The sequence below is a fragment of the Neolamprologus brichardi genome, chromosome 1, assembly GCF_056152115.1.
Source record: "Neolamprologus brichardi isolate AB-2024 chromosome 1, ASM5615211v1, whole genome shotgun sequence".
Lineage (NCBI taxonomy): Eukaryota > Metazoa > Chordata > Actinopteri > Cichliformes > Cichlidae > Neolamprologus > Neolamprologus brichardi.
The window spans coordinates 29095637-29117071 of NC_142104.1; the positions used below are offsets into that span (position 1 = coordinate 29095637).

A 21435-nucleotide genomic window follows, 5' to 3' on the forward strand; every position below is an offset into this window, starting at 1 on the left:
GTTCATTATGTTGATTAATTCGTGGCTCTTAAGTGACCTTATATTCAACAAGGGTGATTTCTCCTCGTCTTAATCTACTTTGTTGTGTGCATGACTCCAATCCATTACACGACCTTCGCTGATGGCTACGACCAGACAAGTCAGGTCATCAAATCCCAACAACTCCAACTCATCTTCTGTCCGTCTCATTCTCTCGCAACGCGGGGTTTACGCATTCACTGCTTCCTGTGAAAAAGAGGAGTGTACACAGAGTAACGCTGTAACACTTTATAATACAGCCCCAAACTAAAAGCATAATTACCCTGTAATTCAATGGCATTTCGATGTACTTTATGTGAAATAAGAACGTAAATATATTTACCTACAAACACTTAAAGGTAGGTAAACTAGAAAAAGAGTTTTACAAGTTTTACAGGAAACAAAGAAATGATTATACTGTAAATAATTTTAAGTCCTGCCAAATTTCTTGGTAGTTTTGCTGAAAAACAAACTATATTTCTCCATCTTATGTTGTTACAGTAATAGTGTAATAGTGGGATACACTATCGCCTAATTTCCAGGTATTTTAGAGGTAAAGAAACATTCCTTTCCTGTGCAGTCCTTTTAAAAGTTATGTTTGAACTGTGAAAGAAAAAATATAAAGTTAGATTTACATAAGGTCACACAAGTCCGCAAAATGTGATGGCGTTTATTTTTTCATGTAACTTGGTGAGACCGAGAGTCCTTTTTCGTATTTGGATTGTACAAAAGATTAATAACACAATATCCACCCTGCGCATCAATATAATTAATATTAAATAAAGATGTAAAAAGGAACGCTCCATAATACAGCCTGCCCCCTGAAAAGTACAGCGTATTTATAAAGCAAGGTGTCGAAATATAGTTTGTTTATATGTAAAGTTAGCATGGAAGGCACCTTAAGGACAAAGGTCAGTCTTTCAAGGACGCCCGTTTTGGACTGAGAAGACAGAAGGTTTGAAAGAGGAGTAAAGGAGACCATCTATGTCCGCCGTGAACGACCATCATTAAACAGAGGTGTCGGCTTACGACATCAGCTATGAGCCACCTGCAATGCAGTCCTGAAATCCCTTCCCAGGGGTTTCAACCCCCATTCACACCTTGCCTCAGGTAACCTCAATAGTTAACGTGATAGTGGGGTGGGGTAAGGTCTAACAGAGGTTTCACCTGTCTGCCCAAGTGATGGGGATGACCCACAGCTTTTTTGACACCTCAGCTTACGTGACTACTCACAAGATCAATAGTAGGTTAACGACCTTCAGGACCACCTCCAAAGAAGACAGCCTCCTCTAGAGGTTTATTACACGGGACCGAAAAAGCCTCTTGGATTCCTCCTTTTCCAAGCTGTGAAGGCTACCATGACCTGGATGACCAAGCGCCTACACAGACAGAAAGAATGGATGGTTCTAAAGAGCTCGCTGAGTTGGAAGATGGTGCTGTAATAGGATATCACCATTACAGCAAGTCAATTTGTAACATTTCTTCACTTGTCGATGTTCCACCATCAGCTGTAAGTGGTATAATTCCATACTGGAAGTGTTTAGGAACCACAGGAACTCGGACACAAAGTGGCACATCATGTAGGGTTACAGAGCGGGGTCACCAACTGCTAAGGTCCATTGTACATAAAAGTCACTAACACTCAGTAACTGCAGGGTTTCAAATGTCATTAACATCAGCACAAAAACCGTGCACTGGGAGCTTCATGGCACTGGTTACTATGACGGGAGCAGATCCTGTAGGTGTAACATGTAGGTGGCCAATTGCTTTTGTTTGTTTAAAGCACTTTTTAAACAGTCTCTCTATTATTGTTGGAATATAAAGAGCTTTGAGGTGACTGGTGTTGTGATTGGTGCTATCTAAATAAAACTGAATTGACTTGGATTAATAAAAACTCTTACCATTCCCGCCATCGCCATTTTCATTTGGTGCTAATATTTTTTGAGTGGTACTAAACACAAAGTACAGTCAAAGACGATGGGATTGTAATGGTTTCGTGAGGAATTTAATTGTAAACCAAATGAAAGATTTCAACAATGATGGCGCTGAGAAACAAGGTTATTACCCTTCATTCTCAAGGGGGGAATGAATGCCTGCATGTAACAGATGCTTGGAACGTTTCAGTCAAAGAAAACAATAAACAAGTTAATGTCATGCACTAGAAAAAAATCAATCTGAGCAGATGTAAATGTAACAACATTAAATCAGCAGTGTTAACAGTACATGTCACATTTGTATCTTTACATTTAGACTTAATCTGTTCAAAACACAAGATGTTATGTAAAAAAAATTAAGCTTAGATACCTTGCAATTTAAAAGATGTATTGTTAGCATAAACATTAATGATGGGACATTTCAGTCTGGAGCAAAGTGAGGACTAAAATGTGAAAACATAAATGTGTATGACAAAAACAGTCCATTCAGTAGGCTTTGCCTTTTTAATCTAGGTAAGGACGATACATTTTTATTTTCTGTGACTGTGTCATTTTATGTCATTTTATTCTGTTGCATCAGTTTCTTCAACAAGGCTGTTAGCTGATATGGATTTTCAAACATGTGCTAAAGAACAACTTTCTTACAGATGGGCTTTGAGGCTTTACAGTTTCTTTTATAGAGTAATGGAAAGATGATCACATGAATCAAGCCAGCCCCTCTGTGATTCCACATGGCTGGCTGATTAACCCTTCTTCACTGATGGAAAACACATGGCGTCCACACAGCTTGTTCATTTCAGGTTTTAGCTGGTGCGACGCTAAGCAGCGAGAGCACTTGGTTTGGAGCCATACAGCCTTGAAGGGCAGCCTTCATCAGAAAGCTGTCCCTCTCCGGTCCCCACTGGCCACTGACTGTTATTTAGCTTTCCAATGGAGGCTGGCTGTTCCCTCGGGAGAGCAAGAGTGTGCCTGCCAGCAGGAATGCATTGGAGGCAATAGAGGAAGATGGAGGATGGTAAGTAGCTGCTGCCGCTGTGTTTCCCTCTGTGTGAAAATGAGTCCATTAATTCAGCCCCCTCCCCTGCCTCTCTCCGAGCCCTCCCTGTGCCTGTTGTCTCTGTTTGTTAGCGAGATGATTCCTTCTGTCATGTCAAAGGCAACATTATCATATTCTTGTTGCCTGGGAAACCAGCACTGAGCGAGACAACGACTTAAAGCCTTCATGGTGTTTGAAGCTGGTACACATGAAAGGTTATCCGTGGAGCTGGGAGAACTGGATTCATGACATGTCTAAGGGTCTTATTGTAGGAATCTTTTCCTTTCCCAGCTTAATGTTTTCTGAGAAACTCCCCGTCAGTTGTTGTTATAGATTCACTTCAGTAAAATCTGAACCCAGCTGGCAGTCACTAAGGTAACATGTCCAATTTGCCTCAAGCGTGAAGATCAAGTTTTTGCCTCCGCGTTGCTTTCTTGTGTAGAATCACAGTTTTTACAGATTTAAAAGTGTTGTCATTCAACAAAATGCACATTTGGTTTCCCTTTTTTAAAACCAAGTTAGAGTACATTCATCGTGATGCGTCAGTGCTGCCACGTTCTAACGACAAAACACCCCTGTGGGCTTGTACAGGTTGAATAAGTCACATACTAAGTGTATTCGATCATTTATAAGCCAGTTACGTGAACATTTGGGTTGCCAGGTTGTGACAAATCCCTTTGGTCAGTGTTTACCCCTGTCCAGAGTAACACCTGCTTTATTGTTTAGGTAAGCTCTTTAGTTCATCAAGTAGACCGCTCCACTGAACTGTTCAGCCACTTTCCTTCTGGAAAAGGCTGGTAGGGAAAATATGAACAACAATGCACCTTTTAAACATGTAACATTCCAGGGCAGACCAGGATTACTCTAAAAACCATTTATCAGTTTCCCCCCTGCAGATCTGATGGCTTATTACACGGTGATGAATCCATATGTGACTGCCTAATAATAATAATTAATAATTCCCTAATGAATTTTTTATACACAATTAATTCAGTTTTTTTACATGGTCACTCCAAGCTCCATTAATAAGTGTTATTATGTGTATGTGTGTTATTACTCTTTAACAGACTAAGTGTGATTTAGTAGTTTTTAGAACAACTTTTACCAGCAAAATCTTGAAGTAATAATTTTCTGAACTACTTTATCAGTGTCTCGTATTGTTGTCAAGAAAGTTTGGTCCATTTTTCTCTACAATGTCCCTTTAATTCACTGAGTTTGTGGGCTTGTTTTCACCATGTGTTTGACAGTTAGTATGAGGTGTTTCTGTTGATTTGGAATTTGCTAAATATGCCGCTGTTCATTACTGACAAACTCTGGTCTGGATACTGTTTGAAACATGTTTTACACATTTAACATGCTAACTGAGGTCTCTAGAGACTAAAATGTACCACCTGGACCCCCCCCCCCCCCCCCCCCCCCCCACCCGTTTTTTACAATTTCCCTGAGCATTGTAGGGTCTGACCTTGTGGTGAATTTGCTAGAACGTTATACTACTTAGAAAACCGTATCTACACACACCTGAACCCCTCAGACCAGCCAACTGCTAAAACATCTGCACTTATAGAGGCAGTCGGATTTTGGCAGTACTTGTTTGAGACTGACCCTCTTAATTCCTATGGAAGCAGTAAGGGTAGCTAGAGTCCTGTCACACTACTGATTTAAAAATATACCTATGATGTTGACCTTTTGATAGGCCAAGAGTGACTGGCATATTGTTTGGAGTGTACTGACAATATCATTAGTTGTGTCTTATAAACACATGATGAAGGCCAGACAATTTATGTCTGACTTCCCATTATCACACAGTCATCAACAAATCATCATCATCAGATTATTAGCATTTCTATCCCTGAACTGTAATGTAGCACAACAGTGGTCTATTGTCTACTATTTGGTATTTTCTAATGTATTAGACACTTTTATGTGAAGTCATTATTTAAAATATTTTTAATGTAAAATCACATCATTTAAAAAAAAAGAAGAGTCACTTCAGTGAGTAAACTACAGACAATTTATGGAGGATTATTGGTGTCTTTTCTGGATCATGGAAGGCTACATTTAACATTTTGATGTTTTGGGCTGCTAGTTGCATTTGGTAATTGTGCTCTGTCCTACATTTAGCAATAAATCTGAAATCGGTGTTATTTATAGGAAAACAGTATTATTTATAGATAGCTTAAAGAAGCCTTACTCCATTATAAGAACTGAGAGAGGAAAAGATTCAACTTATGACCTCAGTATTTTTAAAAATCCTGGCTACGGCCCTGTCTCTGTGTAAAAACCACAGCAGCGGCTAGAACTCAACGCATTCAGTGGGGGCTGGACTAGCTGGTGCATATCCCCTCGCTGAAAACTAACACACACACGCACACAGTCCAGGCTGGTTAATCCAGTTCCATGCATTGTACCTGACGTATCCCAGTCCATTCCGAGAGGAACTTCTCTATCCTGGATTTCCTAATCGCTGCTGCTGGTTGGCTACATTGTATCAGTTCCCACACGAAGAACCAGCACGGCGCTCATCCAGAGACGGTGAATACGGAGGAATTAACCTGGATTGAAAGCTATTCGCTGTGGGAATAATTGACAGAGGGTCGCTGGAGAGGACTGGACTTGTGTCTGGCTTGAGACGGCACCGATAAAAATGCGCTCGGGACTCGGCTGTTTACGCTGTGGACGGTATCTCGAAGTGTGATGGCAGAAGTCCAGTGAATCGCTGGCCTCCCCTCCTCTCTTGTGTTGGATGTCTTGGGGAGTGCGCTGCCACTGCTTTCTGGTGCTTCAGATTTTTTTTTAGAGGTTTTCTTATAAGTAAAGCATAATTACCGTTGATTTGTTCTTTTTATGGAGCATACACCACCATGGGCAGACCACGGTTTGGAATAGGAGTGTCTAGCTAAGTCGGTAAGTAAGTACATTTTTTTCTTCTTTTTTTCTTCTTATTGTTAATAGTGCTACGAGTCGTTAGCCATTTAACGTTAGCCTTGTGTGCATGGCAAGCTGGCTAGCTTTACGTTATGTAGCCAACACAGCATGCAGCAGCAAGCTAGCCAAGGCTGACTGCACTCTGAGCTCATTGTTTCAGTCTGCCAGAGAGCTAACGTTACACTTAGATTAGCTCATTACACCGAGCTAAGTTAGCTCTAACCGCTTCTTGAACTTCAGCTAACGTGTGAAAGTGAAGCTTGTACCATAACCGTTAAAACACTGCTAACAGATTCTTTAAGTTGAGCTCACGGGTCGTGACAGTTACCCTCGGGGACTGCAATATTTATTAGCCAAGAATACACTTGGCTGACTTCACTAATAGTTTTTGTTTTTAAACGCCCCCCACCCCATGTTTGGAAATAAAATAAGGATCTGGGCAGATTTGAAGCTGCAAATTCCGCCAGTGAAGTGACCACAGTGTTTCCCAATCTGGGTACCGGGGACTCCCAGGGGGTCTCGTTAGTGAATTGCGAGGGGCACTTAAGAAGACATGAAAATGAAAGCCTGATCTTTTAACGTGTTACTAGTGATGATTTAGCAGAGTGTGAGGATCTGTGTGAATCTGTTTGAAACCACACGTCTACTGGTGTTAACACACACACACACACAGAGCAGTGTAAACAAGTGCTACAACTCTTGTTACAGGTTGTGGCTTCAGACAAAGTGCTCTGTATTACAGCTAAAAAAATTACAAAATGGTGGATCATGTTAATATGTAGCTATGGTTAGGACTTCCATGGACCCCCCCCCCCCCCCCCCCCCCCAAAAAAAAAAAAAAACAAAAAAAAAAAACCCAAAACAAAACAAAACAAAAAAACCCTAAACAAGTCACGTTTTGTCAGCTCATGTTCTTGGGGGTGTCCCATCTCAGTGAATTGAGTCATTCAGCTCAAGCACAAGATTTCCGTTTTAACAAGACCACTGTGGGCTAACCCTGTGCTCTACCCCATGGTCTGTGCTGCTCCATGGACTGTAACAGGACCACATTAAAGACTAGCAAAGTAGTTTCAGTCTAGTACTTAGCTGCAGGTTAAAGTGTTCAACATATTCATTAGTCAAGATACAAGACTGCAGTAGTGTTAAATCTATTTTATATATATATATATATATATATATAAAATCAAAAACGCTTCAGTGTGCAGAATTTTTTTTTTTTTAAACAGCATGGGTTCATTGGGAAAAAGTGAGACATGGTTTTAATTGTTGTGCAAGCTTGCAACATAAACGTGTCACAGGCTTTGCACAATCCTGCTTAATGTGTACTGGCCTAGTGCTGGCAGTCAATTAAATATGATTTGTTGAGGACATTTGTCATTTTTGTTGCACATTTCTGTTTTTGCAAGAACAACCTCTAAGTGCTTACAATACAACACTCAAGGTCTTCCATGTGGCATGCCTAAGTGTAAGGATATCTGGCGTGGGTGGATGATCTCGCAATGAGATATTTGCAAGCGGTTGCAGAACCTTCAGATATTATTACAGAGTACTCGAGGTAGATGGATAAGTAGGTGAAGCTGATGTCATTTTCCAATAATAGGTTATGAGATTGAAGTACAGAAATGAAACAAACTACAATTTGTCCACCATTAAGCCTTAACAATTTCAATTTAGTGATAGAAGTAACTATCTTCTTACTTTAAGAGTGAAATACTGTCTGAGCCATCGACTGTACCATCCACCCAAGCCATAAATGAGGTGAAACCAATGCAAATGAGTGGAATGAGTGGTTCTTTTGTTAATGAAATGTATTTGTTTACACAAATCTACTACAGTTGACAGTAACTGAATACTCAATCATTAAACATGTCACTGGTTTCTCAAGAGCCTCAGGCATTCCTGGCTAATGCTTCATTTACTATTAAATCAGGTTGGATACATTGGCTCGCGAAAACTCTGGACACCATTTGAAGACACTTTTCTGCATTCTAATATTAAGCTACTTTGGAATAATGCGCATGAAGCGTTTGTTCCCTATTCGGCAATGTGGAACGTGTTGGAAGTTGTTTGAGTCCAGGCCAGTCTGCAGCAGACCTGTGGTTTTCTCATACCAGCTTTTTGGCATAGAGGTGTACGAGTTCCTCATTTAAGACTTGGTATGCAGTCATTAAGGCCTGACGGGACTTAATGATTTCAAGTGACTTATGTGAAATAATGTCAAGTCAATAGAAAGTCACGCACGTGACCCAAGGCAGCATAAAATGCATTCGTTCTGAGGTTTTGTGACGGGTCATATTTTTTTCAGTACAGCTAGCCAAATAACCTATATCAGAGGGGGCAGCAAAAGGATCACCTTAACCAGACTAACATTAATTTGCTAGTGGTTCCAATAAATGATTAAGGTCTTTTACACATGCTGGAAGAGTGTTTGGTCACTACGTATTATTACCGACTTGTTTTGTATTGATTTCTTTTTGAACACTTTGTTTTACCTAGAGGTTTATTACTCATTCTTCTCATGTCTTTGTCACATTGAAATCAATACAAAAGACGGTAATATAACAGTGTTAAGCCCAGAGGATTTGCCCTGAAATTGAATTCATACATGTGAAAGCACTGGTGTCCCTTTTAATAATAGCAATGTTTCCACAGAGCAAACATGTCCTTTGCTATTTTTTCTTTTGGTGGACAAAATTGAGCAATTTCACTGTAAGGCATAGAGCTGGCATAGCTTTCTTTCCAGCTCAGTACCTTTTCAAAGGCAGTTCCTCTCCATCTGATTAACTTTTTTTTTTAGTAGTAATTTGTTTTAATCATTGTAAGGGTGTTAGGATCCTTGTTATAGCATGGCAGATAGATTTTATACAGTCTGACAGACCATAGCTTGTGAAGTGACTGAACACGAGAGCAACGCCACTTGAGGAAATTCCCATTTCCTTATTCAACAGTCTGATGTCCTTGATAACTCAGCTGCTGGTATGTAATGTTTTTAAAGGACAGTAACTGACTGTAAAAGTGACTAATGTACATGATGGCACTGGGCTTTGGCTCAGATTTGTTTTGCGTTAACTGTGACCAGCCTTTCACCTTTTTAAAAATCTGTTGTGCCTCAGACTATATACCAAAGAAACACTGTGCAAGAAGAGCATTAAAAAGTGTTTGTTTTGAGGTCCAGGGCATTAGATTAGTCCAGGACAAGGGGATTATGTTGGCTTTGTAAGGCTGCCGTCATGTCGTGGCCACACACCAGCTGATAGCAAACTCAGAAAGGATTTAACTTATATCCTCGAAGGTAGCTGGTCATTCGAAGGCTTATGGTGCCTTTTATTTTCAAACCACTTGAATTAAGCCTTTTTTACAGGTGCACATATATCCACATATTCAATTATACTCCTGGGTTTTACATTAGCAATGAAATGGATCATGAGGAATGAGACGCATATGCATTCCACAGTTCCCTTTGTGAAGTGTTGAGTGCTTTAATGCAGTTAGTGTTAATAGGCTGGTTGTGATTAGATGAAAATCTTTGTACTTTAAAGCATACATGCAGCGTTTCTCCAAGGTTAAGATTCTTTTGAAGCGATCCACTCTGAGTGATGGGGGGGATGGGCTTATTGAAGCACTGCAGGGAAGCTCTAACATGGAACGCTTGAGTGCCTTCAGAAAAACAGCATTACCTACATGACCTGACCTCCAAATTGTAGTCAGTAATTGTTAATGCAATATAGCACTTGGTTAAAATAGCTACTTACCTACCTACCATAGTGCATACTGTGTTCCATTGGAACAGCTAACCTGCAGAGGTGCAGCTTTCGCTATTTCCTTTGCATGTGCACACAGTTGAAAAGGAGTGAGAGAGACACCTGGGACTTCATTTCACACTTCTAGCGTGAAGAGAAAGTAGCATAGGCTTTGGTAACCCAATATGTTTTGATGGCATATTTAAATCCTTTTTTTGGGGGGACAACAACTTAAGAAAACGGTTGATTGTTTATATTTTCAGCCTGTGCCGCTGTGTGTTGCACACTTGGCTACCTGTGAATTTTGACTATGCTGTATCTGCTTGTAACAGCTGACTAGGTCTGCAGTAAGTTCAGACTTTGATTAAACAGTTCCTGTAATCAATCAAGTGCTCCGTGGAGTGTCCTGTGTTGTTTTCGTAGCTTGTGGAAAGACAGGTGGGCGGACGGTTCAGACGTGATTATGTAATTTCCATCATCTTTCGATATGAACATGACTGTCGAGATTATAATGAAACAGGCCGCGGCAAGGCTTAAAAGCTGCGATACACCTGAAAACTGCGAAATATTACTGAAATGTGTAATTATGTAATGCAATTATTAAAATGGTGTTGTGTTTTGTTTTTTTTTGTTTTTTTAATTTTTTTATTTGCTTGTTCAAGCATAGTAAATGCAGGACAATGGAAACTGATAGTCAGAATAGATGGCAATATTTATTGAGCCATCCATTGTGTGGGTGGGCTAGGGAAGCTTGTAGTGGGGGGAAAATGTACCTCAGCTGGCCCCCAAAATAGATTTTATATATGAAAAGTGATTGTGTGGATGTTGCCGCCGTCTGTATTTCCTGAGGCTACCATTTTGTTGACAAAGTTGAGGATGTGACGGTTGTCGTGGGGGCTGTAATGTTGTATCAGAATATGCAGCTCTGCTTCACGTTTTGCAGCTTTGATTGGATTTCTCACTTGTGAATTGCCCATTACAGCGGGGGAGGGGGGGCACTTTGAATGCTTGTTGCACAGCTGCTGTTTTGCCAGAAACCAGTGATCCATCTTTTCCTGGGATGTGAGCCCAGGTTACACTCAAGTCTCCCCCACACAGGCTATAAAGATATTGTCAGCTTTTGTGGCGCAGCACAGACTTGAGTGCTGCAGAAATGCTGTCTCATTTGCTTTTGGTTTGACGTATCGTCCCGTGTGATTGTAGAAAGGAAAGCCACAGCAATTATGGGGGTCGATTCAAAAGGATAGTTGTGTTTCTGTTATTACAAAACCTTTGGGGTTTTTTACCACACCATTGCATTTAGTGCTGCCTTCACTCCTCCATTCATAAGCAGTGTGACCTCATTAATCAGTGGTGCATCACTTGTTCCTGACAGTGGTTATCTTTTCGCTGCTACATGCACATCTATAAATGGTTGATTAAAATGGTAAAGAAAATGCTACAATATAATATTATTTTTTTCTAAGTTGCTCTACAGAACATACAGCGTATCCATTTTTTGACGCGAAGCAATTATGTCTTTCCCAGATATAAGCTCGCTTTTAGCTGTAGGAATGTCACGGTCTTTTATGAAGATATGTTTTTGAGTTGAGCTTAGTGTAGAGCAAGAAAGGTCTTTGAAGTGATGCGCGGGAATTCCTCAGAGCACATCAATAGTGTAGCGTGGTGGCAGTGAGTGGGAGGCTCTATCCCTGTTGCCCTAATCATACAGCAGAATCCACTGTCATCTGAGGAATCAAAGAGAAACTGTTGTCGCTCTCAGATGACACCAGCCTTGCTTGTTATATTGATGAGTAAATGAGAGAACATCCACAATTGCTGCAGTCTAATGTTAAAAACACGGATGATCAATTGGAACGGCAACCACTTTCAAAGAGCACCATTTCCTTCGTCAGTCTAAAACTGTGCGAATGTTAACAGAGATCTACTATCCTGTTTCATCCCTCTGCCCGGGCATGCATGAAAACAGATGTATAGAATTTTAATGTTGTTTAAGTTTGAAACGCTTTCCCATCAAAGCGGCTTCGGTTTAAAGCCCACCAAAGGGTTGTCGTTCGAGGTGCATGGCGATCATGTCCAGTTCCTTTTTACTGTGCATGGATAAAGAATTAACTGGGATTAAAGGCTGTAGTTGTTTGATTTTTGCAGGGCTCAATATATCATGGGGCTAGTTTAGTAGGCATTATGTATTTTCAGCTGTTCAGTAGTGAAGACATCACTGAAGAATTTAGTGCTGGATCTTCGAGCAACAGTAATAGGCCAGGTTTTTATTTTTGCTTTAAATTGTACAGTGATTTGAGATGTGTTTTATCCTTGTGTTATCGGAGAGAACAAACTGGAAATGGATGTATTGCAGATTTATTGGTGTTGGTGTAAATGTTTAATGTGTTGATATGAATTGTTTTTTTCTTAAATAGAATTTAATACAAAAAGATGTTGAGTTAATTTAGAAACGTGTATCATTAGACAGCTTGTTGACTAGAAAAGTTTAATGTAGTAGTTAAAAATGTAAAAAGAGCTTTCTTGTGCTAATTGACCGATATCACTGTTGAAAACCTTTGTTGTCTAATGGCTCAGTAACACTAGAATAAAAAATTAGGAAAGCTGGCTTCTTGGTCAGTGGAGTCCAAAATCTTAGTGAATCCATTGACCTGGTTTGCTACTGGCGACGGATTTCAAGTACTTGTGGCGACCACTTTCTGCCAGGGTCGCCTTTGGGGAGGGAACCTGTTCACAAAAATTTGTGGTCTGATTCAGACTGACTGCAATCACTGTGAGACAGATTAGCAGAGATTTGGGAATAAATGCTGTCCAATTTATAGACACAAATCAATTGCCAAAAATTCGCAATTGATCTGAGTCAGTCTGTGCCGATGAGTTGCTTATCTGTGATGCATTGTTTTGCAATAGGAGACGGCGCTCAACTGGTTGTCATCTAGTTGCGAAGTGGTTGTATTCTGGTTATGTTCTCATATAAAAGCAAGGTTGCCAAACATCTATCATTTTGTAGTTAAGCCCCGCCCTGCCATAACTACATCATTATTCAGGGGGAATTTCCAGTCTTGACTGGACTTTGTTTAATGTGAATTTTTGTGTATGTAAACAGCAACAGATTTGCGATTGTTACAGATTTCTTACAGAGAATCACTATATTATCGTAAAGAGATTTCATGTAATTGCCAGGTTGACCCAATTTAATCACAAACTGATAACAAACTGGCTCTGTTTCATTGCCGTTTTATCACCATCTTGACATACCAAAGTCGCTTTGAATGGTGGTTACAAACCTAGTCTCCATCTTTGAAGCAGTTCATTGCACAGACACGCAGTCATTTTTATTTTTTGGTGCTACAGTCTCCCTCCACTGTTTTATCTAGTGTCACTGTAGCATAAAAGTCAGTATCGGCATTGCTTCCAAAAATCCAGTATCAGATGGGCTTTACAAAAACATCCCAATGAAATCAACCAATCTTCTATACAACAGTCAGCTTTGGCATGTAGTTACAGGAAATCTTATTTGGGGCCTCAGGCTTCAACAGTACTAGTTGTTTGGTTACCCTGGGCGACCACATTTGGATCACTTCCAACTATTTTGTGTAGTCTGCTGGCAGTTTTTGTTAACTGGCACACTGATTCTTATGTCCTTTTGCTACCTAGGCCAACCAGATTGGGGCTGTTGTGTGCTGTTGGCAAAATATGCTTAGGTCTATGATGATAATAATCAAAACACAAAACAAGTAATGAACAACACAATGAACAAACATCAAACAAAAACAAAGGGGAAATCAGATCTGCAACATTGTGTTGGTTAGCAACATTATTCTGCGCTATGGGAAATTTATAATGAGACTCTTTGGCTGATAATAAGTTTATCAAAAAGATAATCACCAGATTACTTTGTGTAACCAAAAAATCTGACAGAAAGCACCACAAAATGCAAATGAATTAAAATACTAATGCCAGAAATCAGGAAATTTAAATCTAATCAGCCTGCAGGAAGTCATTATTATCTGTCCCTGTTCATTTTTCCAATTAATCTGACAAGACGCTGGAACAAATTCACTTATTTGGACAGCAAATGTAGGTCTTACCCCGATAAAACTGTGTTATGCGATTTCACAAACGATCAAGGAAGATCAGTGGAGATACCCGGTTACTCTCAAGAGCAGAGATCCTATTTAAGGTCGAGATTGTGGGCAGAGAAAGCAGTTAATCAAAAACATGCAAATGGAGCAGCACTCGCGCATAGTCTTGCAAGTAGTAGCTCTTGTGGCTTAACATTAGTGGTTTGAACTGTCCTGACTGGTTTGCAAAAAAATATGGGTGTGTAATGTTTCACTAAACTGCTTAGGGCAGATTTATGCCTTTGTATTAAGATGTAGCAGTGTGAGGTTAACGCAGGCTGTAAAGGGTTCATGGGAGTAATGGAACAGCTTAGTCTTCACCATCATTTTCTATTTCTTTGAGAATGTAAACAACATGGACATATTTGCTTCTTTTTTTTTAATCACGTAAGCACAGCATAGCAAATACATGAAGGTAAATTATATTACTTGGTTGGGAAATAAATACACAGCATGGCACAAAAATGTACAACACATCCATCTAGTGAGGTAGCAATGCCACGACAGCCAACGGGTTAAATCCTACGCTGAACCATAAATCACTTCCCACGCCGTAGGCATCTACAAAAAGGAGCAGAGAAACAACTCGCCAGAGAAGCATAAATTCAGCTTTAGTGTTATTAGTAGTGAAATGAAATATTAGGATGCTCCAACGTGTGAATATATCGGACTAAATATACTGCAGCTAAAAAAGAGCACACATGGTATGGTCTACATATTGTGTGATTGGTTGTTTTAGCTTTTACTTGTAACATACAGTAATGTGCTGGAGAAAGCCTGTTTGCTTTGCATTTTAATTTGGCAGCCGCTATAAAAGAAAATTGATGATGCTGGGGAAAAGGGAGAACAAACAGGCATGGGGAATAGGAGAGGTAGACGGAGAATTGAAGGAGAATCATTTGCATTGGTGACAACACGAGGACAAAGCAAGCAAACCTCAGCTCTTATACTTTTCTAAGTGATGGTGCGTTTGAACTCCGACATAGCTGAGTTGCATTTTTGGAGGCGGAAACACATTTCCTTTAATGGATGACCAAGTGGTCACGGTGGCAGCAAATGTGTAAACAAGTATGTCAAATGTCCAAATAAGGCGAATGTATTTAAACTCGCGTTCTAAAGGAAAGCTGGTCTAGACCTCTGTCACATGGTCCAGCATGGAAGATGCACTGTAGCTCCAAATATTCAAAACTATATTAAACAGTATTGTTTAAGGTTAATACACAGTGAAAAGTGGGACCACTCGTTAGCTATAACCTATTATGGGTATTGTGTAATACACAAGTCAAAGAAAATGATTTAATGTGGCTATTTTCCCATTACAGAAATGCAGCATAGAATGCATTTCTTACCTCGCATACGATTTCCAGCACTGCAAACATTGGTGATAGAGTGTGCACCTTAGGCCTTACTGTCAGATGTTACTGCCTACGTTTCTCTGTGTGTGTGTGTGTTTTTATGAGCAGTTGTGTTGTGAGTCTTTATGCTTCAAGTACAAAGTTAAAGTGCCCTTTAAAACAGAGGCAGCCTATTAATTTTCCCAAGGAGCCACATGAAAAACTGGGACTGTTGTGGAGGGCCACGCCAATAAGCTTATAAGAGATACAATTAATATTAAGCAGAACTTAGTGTAGCCTGTTGGTCCCAGTTTCTCATTTGGCCCTTTGGGGGAATTGATTGCCCACTCCTGACTTAAAATGTGATTTTTACATAGTGTGCTGCAGATAATTTGTCAGCAATAGATTCCACGCTGTCAAAACCAGTTCTCTGATCGAGAGTGAATTGGGTCCAAATTATTGCTTACTCTTGATTCTTGTCATTTTTTGCACATGACACTTGTGTCTCTGAGGGACAGATCAGTGCAGCATTGATTGTGGGTAGCCACCATGTTAGAGTGACAATGCCATTTGAAGCCTCGCTTGTTGACTCGGCCCCTGTTAGGCAGCTGCTGGAAGAGAGGCAGGCAGTTATTTGAGGTTAATGGTTGTCCTCGGCCTTTCTCTAGTTGGACATTCACATAGCAACACCACAACTGTCTATGGTACAAACAGTAGTGCAGTGTATTAGTCACTCACCAGTGGCCTGCTGTCTTCTCATAGTTGGACTTTTGACACTCTGTAGGAGCGGTTATGCCAGTGTTCACTGTGGTGCTGTTGTTGCTTTATTACTGATTTCTATTGTTCAGTCATCCTCAGTGTAGTAGGTTAATAGAAGATTCCTCGTGGAATAAACTAGTATAAAAGCCTGAAAGGTCCAGAGAATTTGCGAGTAGATACCATTAACTTGACTGAATGCACTGTGTGCAGATGGGTATTTCACTTTTCACTAAGAATTTGTTGGAATCCTGCCTGGTGAGCTGCCCGTGCAGGAATGCATGTAATAAACAGTCGACAAAAGACTCTAGGGAAAAAAGTAGTGTCTTTATCTTTTCTGCTGCACACACACAGACACAGAGAGCAGTGTTATTCAGGGACTTTCTGCTCTTTAGCCCGAGGCCATGTTCCTTTCACATCTCTTCCTTCTCCCTCATTTGTCAGTCAGTATTTAAGTTAATAAAACAAGCTTATTTTAGCTCGCACATTTCAGCTCCTTTTTCAGTTTACATTCTGGGTCGAGGAGGAAAACCTTAATATTGATTGATAGGGGAAAGATCACATATCGGCTATTCAAAATAATACTTTAACATTTCACAGTTGGTGCAAAGCGCTTCAGCACTGTCTCTCACTGGTATATGCATACTACACCTGATTTTAAAAAAAAATATATATATATACTAAGACATTATAATTTTGCATTCTTTCTTGTGCACCTTTTCTCTTATGCTTTTTTCTAAAGTTTTCTCAGTTTCAACCTGAAACCTTGATTTTTATCTTTAAAACGTTGTGAAAATACACAATGTTCATTATTAGTGATCTCAAAAAACAAATGTCTATTCTCGCATAACATTTTGCAATCTTATACTGTCGTCTAAATGTGTGTACTTTTCTGGCATTCCTGTGTAGAATTTGTGGATCGGTGTTTTGTGGATGGCTTCCAACTACACCTCCGTCCTTACAGGCACCTCACTTGACGTGTCAAACTAAGAAAGTCCAAAGTCCATGAGGCTCTGCTGCAGGAGTGTTCTTCCAGAATGATGATTGTGATATCTTAAAATGAGGGTCCAGATTCTCCCTTAAGTAGTAAACCAGGTTGAGATCTGGTGACCATGATGGTCATAGCATGTCAATCACATCATTTTGTCACCTATTGAATATTCAGTGAGACCTCGTGCTCTCTCAGTGAGGCATTGTTATCTTGGAAGAGACCACTCCCATTTGGATAAAATGTTTCATAACAGGATTAAAGGTAATGAGGGTTAGCCCACACGTCTACATTATGATGAGTGACTCATCACTTTTTTCCTGTTCTCTATAAACCATTCTCATGCCTATGGTTTTTGCAACACTAAACACACTTGTGTAATGAGAGGGTTAAGCCCTTCAACCCTCATCTTGAAATCCCTCTGTATGTAATTGTTATTTGACTGTTGTTACTGACAGTATGATTGTGCCCTGCATTGGAATTTTCAGCTAACTGAGAAAGAGTTGGTCCGTTGTTTTTTGGTACTTGCTGCATAGTCATCAGATATTCGCTGTTGGCAATATTTACCCAAACATATTTACCCAAGTTTTCCATAGATGTAAATGCAGATGCAATTTCCTGCCAGTCTGTGACTAAAGCTCCTCCCCGCCATTTTACTGAAACTGAAGTCTTGCAGACTAGCAATTGCAAGTTTACATGAAAGTGTTTGTGGTAGCTGTGATTTCTGTGTACTGACTGTCCTCTGATTTAAAAGTGTGAAAAAGGAAATGTGCAGCCTTAGTGCGTGCAGTATTGTCGAAGTCAAGAAATCAGTCAATGATCTAAATTTGATGAGCCTGACAGCAGATACTCGGAGTAAAGTCTCAAGTGAGGAGGAGCTTGATCGTATCACTTTGACTACCACCAGTATACTTTGACTATCACCTCAAGCTTCAGCCCTGCTTTGTTTGATTAAATTAGCCATTCTTCTTTGCTTGACTACAGTTAAATAATCAAAAAGAATAAATTGTGTGTGTTTTCTTAAACACCTTTTCTTGAATTTAGTGGAAAATGTCATGATGTCAAGTAAATTTGTGAGGGAGAATTCGTGAGGTCATATGGAAAAATACCCAAGGTGCTAAGGGAATCCAGCTACACTAGGTTAAGTAATAATATGTTGAAGCTGGTCTCTGTTGATGTTCCAAACAAAGTTCTTATAAGGATGTCAGCCACTCTGTAGCCAACACTTAACAGGAAGTTATTTTAAGCTTAGAAGACAAAGACAATACCAAGACTTTCTCTTGTCAGTGGGACATGAAAAAGAATCACCACACAAATTTGGTCAAAACAGATTAAAAGGTTTTGGTAGTGGCCACAAAGTAGTGTGTACACAATGTTTAACCAGAGGTAAATGAAAAATACACTGGCCTTATTGTGACAGCATAGCTGGCATAAAGCTTTTGGGTAGTAGGGACCAACATCTATGACATTACAGAGTTTTTATTGCGTATTTGTTTTGTAATGTTTCTTATTCTCGCCTTAAAGGTTAGATTAATGTGTGGGGGTAGGTATTAGTTCATGTAGTTCACATCTGTGCATGCACTGTGATCATTTTATTTATAGAGCACTAACCACCATGGTTTGACTGTGGGTTTAACAACATATTTATAGTTTAGTATATGGAAACATTAAGTTTCCACAGGTCATGTGCATGACTTGTGTGCCTTATTGACATCACCCCACTTTGAAAGCTGCTGCTACAAGAAATTAAATATAGAATTAGATGCTTTGTTGTCCTAAAGGATTGCTGGGTGTATCCAATGTATATCTAGTGCTAAAGGAGATGATAAAGAAAGCATTGAATGACCTCTCCTTTGCATTTTGAGTTTTCAGCCAGCTCTTAGAGATTTCACTTAGATATTTCAGGGTCATTTCACTCAGTGGGCAGACTTCCTAAGCAAAATAAAAAAAGAAGACGATAAAAGGCTGATTTCCTACTGCTAAACCCTGGGTTGTTTATTTTCAACAGCTCACTGACTCAAGTTTAAGACCATCTCTAAAAAGCCAACGAGGTGCTGAAAAGAAAATGCCCATTAAACAGAAATCATACCCCATCATGTCGAAAGCAACTGAGCACAAGTGAAAATGATATTGAGGAAAAGGCTTCATGTCTGTGTGCTTACCAGTAGATGTTATTAAATTGTATGGACTAGTCCTCTTGATAAATCTTATTAAAATACTGAAATGCTGGTGCTCTTGGATGCACTTTCTATCATTTGGCCTTGTGTGTTTTCAACATAATGCATGCATTTCTCTACTGAGCTCCTGTTTAAGTATTTAGTATTTATGGTATTTGGATTAAAACACTGCCAATCAGGAAGTTGCTTCCACTTAATGTTTGTTTACTTTTTTTGGGGTTTTGAATATGTCTATTTTTGAACCTCTGTTGATGGACGTGGATCTTTTGGCACCTAGTATGACAAAATGTCATCTTTTTCCACTTTGATTGTCATGTAGGAACACTATGTTGACAGCAAAGTAAGACAGATAGTTAAGACCAGACATTAAATTCAGCACAGCAAACACGTAACGTGAACATACCCTGAGGTTTTCATTTTACCAACATCGCATATCTTGCTTTGGTGGGGTTGTACATGTCGACCTAAAGTCAACACAAAGCACTTCAAGAGCTCTCTTATCTACACTTGTTATTCTCATTCGTCTGAATAATTTAGTTTCACGGTTAATGAGTTTGTGCTCTACCATTGCAATAAGCATTAGTAAACCAGTTTCACTTAGAAATTATTCAAGTAATAGCAGTCAAAAAAGATATATGTCTAGATTGCACTTGATTTTGTCTAGTTTGTGTTTGATGTACTCGATAATGTTGCTAAGCAGCTCTTTGTAATGTACTACTTGATCCTTTTTATCTCACAGTCTTGCTGAGTGGTTGTCACTTGCCAACAGTCTGTCTGTAACCAAATTAGTTTAGGCTTGATAAGACTACCAGAGCTGTGGAATGAAATTTCATACTCTTTGTTGAATTATCTTGAACCCCTATAGAAAGAAGACCGTTTTGCGTCAAGGGGAACCTCTTCATCAGCTCTAACTGATATTACCACAGAAGTTATTGCTATGGTCCCTTCTGTTTCAGTGTTTAAACAGCTCAGATGCTAAATATACTGTTGCATTGTAATGCAAATGGCACCATTTTTTCTGTTTTGGCTTAAAGGGCTCCATCGAGTGTTTTAAGTCTCTACCTTCTGGAGGAATGTAATGTTGTCGAAGTCAATCATCATTACCACAGAGGAGATGTTACTCTTAAACAAGGCAGTTTGTCCTGCAGTATTAACATTCTAATTTTACCGCTTTGTCCTTGTCTGTGCAGTCTGTGTAGCTCTTTGAAGACTGATAAACAAAGCTGTGATTGGTTTTATTTTTTATTTTTTCCACTGACATTTTAAGATATTGGAAACAATTCCACCATGAGTGTTGTACACATTTTAAATAAAAGGAGAAAATAGCCTAGATGTCTTTGTGCAGCTGTTCTCATTGACTTGTTAGTGTTGGGGATTCAACAGATATATCAGCTGTTGGTGATTCAGAGTTCGCAGCTGGTAGTTTTCAGGCGTTAGAAGATTTTACATGTGTGTTATAAAAAGAATTGAAAGTTGAATTGGGATGCTTTATTTTATTAACTGTCTAGATTATATTGTTCTACCACAAAGTGCAGGTTAGTGGAACATATCACTCAACCCTGTTCTATATGAGGGTTAATGCTAAGTAGTTATTTTTAATGAAATGCAGAGTATTGGTTTAGTGTGGATGTTCTTTCTATCTTTCACTGCTAAATAGGTGATAAAGCCCCTGGTGTTGTATTTGTGACGACGTTCCACTTTCATGTTGGTGTGCAGAGATGGCAGGCTAGATGAATACTTGTCATCTTGAAGTGTTCCTGTGGCTCATTAGCTGCCCCATGCGCAAACATATAGATGGATGCAGTAATATATTACTAAAAATTCCTTAGCAATATCAACCCTAAAGTCTCTCCACTGGGAGATTACGTAGTCAGTGTGCCTATTGTGCAGCTGACCATGGATGCAAAGAAGAGTGCCACAGTAGATGCCGCGACTGCCGCTACATCAGCTTCCATTGAGACAGAGTGCCTCAATTATAGAACGGAGAGAGCAGAGATAATTAGAAGTGTTTTGAGAATCTTAGAGACTAGCGTTGGTAATTCAGAAATCATGGCATAGTGGAATGGCTCGGCATGTTAATGGAGTTGCTCTTGTTTCTGCTCGAGTCCTCTTTGAGCAGAGGAAAAATCAATATGGCTCTTTGTCAGTGTTTTAGGATTGGGGGTTTCTTACTCTCTTGCCAGCGTGTGCGTGTTCTTTTCGCTCTCTGCATCAGCTCTAACCACAGACAAGCCACAGTGTGAGTATTTATTTCTGCTCTTAGGTGAGTCTAATTTCCTTTTAAAGTACCCACCACTCTTTGACTACTTGAAAAAATTCAGATGCTCTTTTAGTGCATTTTTATCGATGTTTTCTTTTCCATGAATAACGGTGAATAGTGTTAACACTGTGCTGAGGTTATTT

At 39.6% G+C, this 21435-nt stretch overlaps 1 protein-coding gene across 4 annotated transcripts in view; it reads left to right on the plus strand.

Moving 5' to 3' along the window:
• The first annotated feature begins 5373 nt into the window (after positions 1-5373).
• The window catches only part of znf609b (zinc finger protein 609b), a 76161-nt gene continuing 60099 nt past the window's right edge, over positions 5374-21435 (plus strand). For 2 of the 4 annotated variants that reach the window (XM_035909117.2, XM_035909118.2), the window contains exon 1: positions 5375-5892. The gene's annotated coding sequence lies outside the window, so the exon portion shown is untranslated. Of the gene's footprint in view, positions 5897-21435 lie in introns of all 4 variants that reach the window. The other 2 variants (XM_035909119.2, XM_006793855.3) reach the window with 2 other exon arrangements.